A 6,909-nucleotide genomic window follows, 5' to 3' on the forward strand; every position below is an offset into this window, starting at 1 on the left:
TCCCAATTCATCTCTATCTAAAAAATTGGCGATAATTTGACTGCCTACACCTCATGGACGAGGTAAATATGCTAATTCAGATGCTTCCACCATTATATATCTACAAAAATGGTTTTTTTAGAAGCCGCAGTGACACCAAATTACTATAGAGGAAAAAAGACAAAAATTGTCCCAATACTGGGCATCAAACATGTCCCTGGAATGGCTCTGATCAACGAGTGTGAGCCTGGCCTTCTCTTCTACTCCCTTCGTCCTATAATATAATATAAGAACGTTTTTGGCACTATGTTATTACTTTTAGCACCGGTAGAACTGGACACTTTGTCCTTGCTGCTATTACCATTTGCATTTGGTGCTTATTATGCTGTCCTGATTGACTTTCAATAGTTATAGTCTTGTTGTAAGTATTGCTTCTCTAACCGGGATTTGTGTTGGTCGGCGTTATTTTCCATGTCTTTGTGTTTTTGTTCATCATATTGGGACCTGGTATTTCTTTCTTTCTTCCTTTTTTGCGAGAGAATTTTTCAATTTATTCATTAATCATGGCAGTATAAAGAACACAAGAGGTAATAAAAATTACAACCAGGTCCATGGACCACCTAGCAATGACTATAAGCACTGGAGCGCACCTTGTGAGCCGAAGGTGCGTCGCCGTCATCGCCCCTCCCTCTACGGAGCCGGGTAAACCTTGTTGTAGTAGACAGTCGAGAAGTCGTCGTGCTAAGGCCCCAAAAGATCAGCACACCAGAGCAGCAACCATCGCCAATGAAGAGAGTTGTAGATCGGAAAGATCATACTTGTAACCACACGAACGAAGATGAACTGGATCCAAATAGATCCATCGAAGACCAGCACCGGACGAATCCCCTGAGATCCGATGGAGACGCACCTCCACACATCCTCCTCTGACGCTATCTGCACCATCGGGGCGACGATAGGACGTGGGAGACATTATTCCTACTGAGGGACATCGCCACCGCCACACAGCTCCAACCAAGACGATTAAGCTAACAAAAACGAGAACAGGGTCCCTCCCGCCGGCGGGGGGCTGAGATCCTCCACACCTCCATGGCCCAAAGGCCATGGGAGATGGGACTGATCGGCGCCGGCGCCGGTGGGAGAAGGAAGGAGACTTTTCTTGGGGAGGAGGAAAGACATATTGGGACATTCTTTTACCCCCCCCCCCCAAAAAAGGACCAGCAAAATGTGCTAATTCCCAATTCATCTCTATCTAAAAAATTGGCGATAATTTGACTGCCTACACCTCATGGACGAGGTAAATGTGCTAATTCAGATGCTTCCACCATTATATATCTACAAAAATGGTTTTTTTAGAAGCCGCAGTGACACCAAATTACTATAGAGGAAAAAAGACAAAAATTGTCCCAATACTGGGCATCAAACATGTCCCTGGAATGTCTCTGATCAACGAGTGTGAGCCTGGCCTTCTCTTCTACTCCCTTCGTCCTATAATATAAGAACGTTTTTGGCACTATGTTATTACTTTTAGCACCGGTAGAACTGGACACTTTGTCCTTGCTGCTATTACCATTTGCATTTGGTGCTTCTTATGCGGTCCTGATTGACTTTCAATAGTTATAGTCTTGTTGTAAGTATTGCTTCTCTAACCGGGATTTGTGTTGGTCGGCGTTATTTTCCATGTCTTTGTGTTTTTGTTCATCATATTGGGACCTGGTCTTTCTTTCTTTCTTCCTTTTTTGCGAGAGAATTTTTCAATTTATTCATTAATCATGGCAGTATAAAGAACACAAGAGGTAATAAAAATTACAACCAGGTCCATGGACCACCTAGCAATGACTATAAGCACTGGAGCGCACCTTGTGAGCCGAAGGTGCGTCGCCGTCATCGCCCCTCCCTCTATGGAGCCGGGTAAACCTTGTTGTAGTAGACAGTCGAGAAGTCGTCGTGCTAAGGCCCCAAAAGATCAGCACACCAGAGCAGCAACCATCGCCAATGAAGAGAGTTGTAGATCGGAAAGATCATACTTGTAACCACACGAACGAAGATGAACTGGATCCAAATAGATCCATCGAAGACCAGCACCGGACGAATCCCCTGAGATCCGATGGAGACGCACCTCCACACATCCTCCTCTGACGCTATCTGCACCATCGGGGCGACGATAGGACGTGGGAGACATTATTCCTAATGAGGGACATCGCCACCGCCACACAGCTCCAACCAAGACGATTAAGCTAACAAAAACGAGAACAGGGTCCCTCCCGCCGGCGGGGGGCTGAGATCCTCCACACCTCCATGGCCCAAAGGCCATGGGAGATGGGACTGATCGGCGCCGGCGCCGGTGGGAGAAGGAAGGAGACTTTTCTTGGGGAGGAGGAAAGACATATTGGGACATTCTTTTACCCCCCCCCCCCCAAAAAGGACCAGCAAAATGTGCTAATTCCCAATTCATCTCTATCTAAAAAATTGGCGATAATTTGACTGCCTACACCTCATGGACGAGGTAAATGTGCTAATTCAGATGCTTCCACCATTATATATCTACAAAAATGGTTTTTTTAGAAGCCGCAGTGACACCAAATTACTATAGAGGAAAAAAGACAAAAATTGTCCCAATACTGGGCATCAAACATGTCCCTGGAATGGCTCTGATCAACGAGTGTGAGCCTGGCCTTCTCTTCTACTCCCTTCGTCCTATAATATAAGAACGTTTTTGGCACTATGTTATTACTTTTAGCACCGGTAGAACTGGACACTTTGTCCTTGCTGCTATTACCATTTGCATTTGGTGCTTATTATGCGGTCCTGATTGACTTTCAATAGTTATAGTCTTGTTGTAAGTATTGCTTCTCTAACCGGGATTTGTGTTGGTCGGCGTTATTTTCCATGTCTTTGTGTTTTTGTTCATCATATTGGGACCTGGTCTTTCTTTCTTTCTTCCTTTTTTGCGAGAGAATTTTTCAATTTATTCATTAATCATGGCAGTATAAAGAACACAAGAGGTAATAAAAATTACAACCAGGTCCATGGACCACCTAGCAATGACTATAAGCACTGGAGCGCACCTTGTGAGCCGAAGGTGCGTCACCGTCATCGCCCCTCCCTCTACGGAGCCGGGTAAACCTTGTTGTAGTAGACAGTCGAGAAGTCGTCGTGCTAAGGCCCCAAAAGATCAGCACACCAGAGCAGCAACCATCGCCAATGAAGAGAGTTGTAGATCGGAAAGATCATACTTGTAACCACACGAACGAAGATGAACTGGATCCAAATAGATCCATCGAAGACCAGCACCGGACGAATCCCCTGAGATCCGATGGAGACGCACCTCCACACATCCTCCTCTGACGCTATCTGCACCATCGGGGCGACGATAGGACGTGGGAGACATTATTCCTACTCACTGGTGGAAAAAGGGCCTTTGGTCGCGGTTCGCAACTGCCATTAGTCGCGGTTGCGCAACCGCGACAGACCGGGCGCGACTAAAGGCCCCCCCCTTTAGTCGCGGTTGCTTAAGAACCGCGACTAAAGGCCCGTCCACGTGGGCGCCAGGTGGCCGTCGGGGCGGAGGACCTTTAGTCGCGGTTCTTCTGGCCAACCGCGACTAAAGGCCGCCGCAGGTTTAGGGTTTTAGCCCCCCCCCCTTAAACCTGTTTTCTGTTTAATTTGTATTGTTTTATTTCTTTTGTGCTTTATTTTAATTTTGAAGGAGTTTCATATATTCTACGGTACTACATACATGCATATGAATGTACAATTTCAAATAAATTTGAAATTAGAACCAAAAAGAATTCAAGAGGAATATACAATATATATTCAATATCATCGGATGACCATATACAATTTTGAACAAGTTTCCATACATGATTTAATGCATATAAAGTTCTACGTCCTCATAATAGTGTTCTCCTTTAGGATGGAGGACTTCCCTGCTGAACCATCCAGCTAGTTCCTCTTGAAGTGGTCGGAAGCGAGCTTCTGGACTAAGCATCCACCGGAGGTTATTCCTCTTAGCATTGGTATCACTCGGAACCCGCTCAGAGGTGTATCTCCGGATCATCTCACAGACATAGTATCCACATAGATTGGTCTCCGGTGGCTGAATATCCCCAGCATTCTTAGCCTTTAACATTTTGAATTCTAGCTCTTTTTTGAATTCACCGACCTTTGTATCTACGAACCGTCTCCAAACCCTACGAGGCAAAGAAAATTAAATGAACAAGAGAGTTATTAATTAGTTACTTGATATTAGGAAATGAACGAAATAGGCCGATCGATATAGAGCGCAAATGAATGAAAATAATTACTTCTGCAGCATTCTTCTCATGCCGCCCCAAAGCTTTGGATCCATATTCACAGAGTCGTGGACGAGACATTCTGAGCTGTTAACTTTAATTACTAGCAGAATCCAGTGGAACCTGCGGACACGATACATGCACAGTACGTCATGCATAACTCATCGATTAGCCGGCCACATACCATGCATGGAGTAAACAAAAGAGAATGTGCTCAAGACAGAAACACTCACTCAAAATGGTAAGGAAATAGAATATCACTTTTGAGTTCCTGCTTTGTAAGAAACTGCCACAGGTCTGCCTCCACGTCGGCGGGGTAACGCTCCAACACATGTCCATTAACGATGTGTGGGTCAATGAACCCAACATCATGGATGTTCCTTACTCTGCATTCCTTAATCTTCATTCTACATGTATAATAGCGGACACAACAATATAGTTAGGACATATATATAGTGCAGGCAATATGAACGAGATGGGGTAGAAATTAATAAATCACTTACAGAACGTAGCAACTGATGATAGATTTATCGAGCTCGCGTAGATTGAAAAGCTGGAACAATTCACTCAGTTCAATTTGTACATAGTAATGTTTGAAGTGATGCTCATGTCTAACTTCCGCATAAATATATTCTTTGGCGTTTTTATTTTTTATGTAACCCTTGTACCATTTCAGCAGACCTTTCATTTGTGGAGGTAGATCCTTTTCCTGCGCAGGCTCGACGAGAGGCCCATTCTTGACATATGTAATTACTACCTCCTTCACTGGCGCCTCATCAAGGCCTAACAGTTCACGAAGAGTAATACCTAAGTTGGCTGCTTGTTCTCTGGCACTCGTTACAGTCAATCCCTGTGCTGCCGCAGCTTGTATGATCTCGGGGTCATCCGGACAGAAGGCTTCCACTATAAGCGGGGCAATCGATTGTTTACTTTGTTCCCCGAGCTGGGCAACTTGTTTCCCGCTTTTTTTACTTTCGGCCTTCTCCCGCTCTTTGTTCTCCTTGAACATGAGTGCCTGCCTGCGAAGTTCACGTGCATAGTCGTTAGGTAGATTCTTCGCGGCTTGGGACGGTGTGCTCAAAAATGACTTAGCCCACTTCTTTTGCTCATCAGAAAATACTGGCTTGGGCTCGGGCTCTCTTTTCTTCTTGCAGTCCGCCTTCCATTTCTCCAAATCAGCAGCCGCGGCCGCGTCGACTTCCTCGGCACTACGTTCCCAAGGCCTTGTGGGGAGAGGCTTCAGTGATGGCTCCGGTACCTTTGTGGTCTTAGGTACATAAGGGTCCGGGTTAATAATCCAGGACTGCTTCTGCTTCTTTGCCGGAGGTGGATTGGGGGGCGGCGTCTGATCACCCGCCGGACGAGGACTGGGGGGCGGCGGCTGATCACCCGCCGGACGTTGTGGACTGGGGGGCGGCGTCGGCTGACGTGACGGAGGTGTAGGTGAACCGCCACCACCACCACCACCACCACCACCACCACCACCACCACCGCCACCGCCACCACCACCACCGTAGGGGGGTGGACTTGTTGTCCTTGGCGCCTCGCCTGGAAACTTGATAAACTTCTTTTGCCATAGAATGAAATGGCGCTTGACATCTCCAAGTCTTTTCTCCCCTTCAGGTGTAGCAATGTCAATCTCCAGGTCCTCAAACCCTTGGACTATGTCCTCCACCGTGACACGAGCATAGCCATCTTGAATGGGGTTGTTGTGGTGGAGTGCTCCAGGTAAACATGGTAAAGCACTGCCGATGGCTACCTTCATGGACATGTTCCCGATAGGATAATACAGATGACATTCTTTCATCTCCTTTATATCGTCCACGGGGTAGCGAGGATGCTCCGGTGAAGTAATTTCGACCACCAGAGGCTCCGGTGCATTAATTTGGACCACCAGAGGCTCCGGTGCAGTAATTTCGATCGTCGGTGCATCTGCACCAGCCGGTGGGGCCTCCGTGGAAGCCACGCTGCTTCTCCGCTGCTGGCTTCCGAGATCCGCTGGATGATCTTCATGCTGCACCCGAGCTGCATCTCTTTCGGCTACTAGTACACTCATGGTTTTCTTCATCACATCCATTTCCGATGCCAACCGCGCCACAACATCTGCTTCCCGATCCATCTTTCTCTTACGGCTTCTGTAACCGTACGGGTCATCGTTCTGGGGGAACCCTATTTTCCACAGAATGTGCCCCATGCCTCGTACACGTCCTCCGTGTTCAGGATTCCCGAGGGCTTTTGTCAGCGCGTCGTTCTCTCTGTTGAACTTGATCTTCCCCTGTTGAGCATCCCTCATTGCGTTAATAAGGGCTTGGGTGGGTTTAATTAATTTGCCCCGGTAAACACACTCCCCTGTCTCCGGGTTCAGCGTTCCCCCATGCCCGTACCACCAGCTTTTGGCCCTTGGGTCCCATCCCTCCGTACCTGGACGGATTCCTCGCGCCCTCAGCTCGTTCTCCATCTTCTCCCACCTAGGCTCCCAAAGGCGATACCCTCCTGGCCCCATAACATGATTGTACTCCTTCTTAGCCGCATTTTCCTTATTTTTTTCGATATTTGAATGAACTGCTCCGATTTCTTTTGCTTCACAAATTCTGGCCAATCATCTTTCAGTTTCTCATATTGTCCTTTGAAATCC

This window comes from Triticum dicoccoides, chromosome 4A (assembly GCF_002162155.2).
Source record: "Triticum dicoccoides isolate Atlit2015 ecotype Zavitan chromosome 4A, WEW_v2.0, whole genome shotgun sequence".
NCBI classification, from domain to species: domain Eukaryota; kingdom Viridiplantae; phylum Streptophyta; class Magnoliopsida; order Poales; family Poaceae; genus Triticum; species Triticum dicoccoides.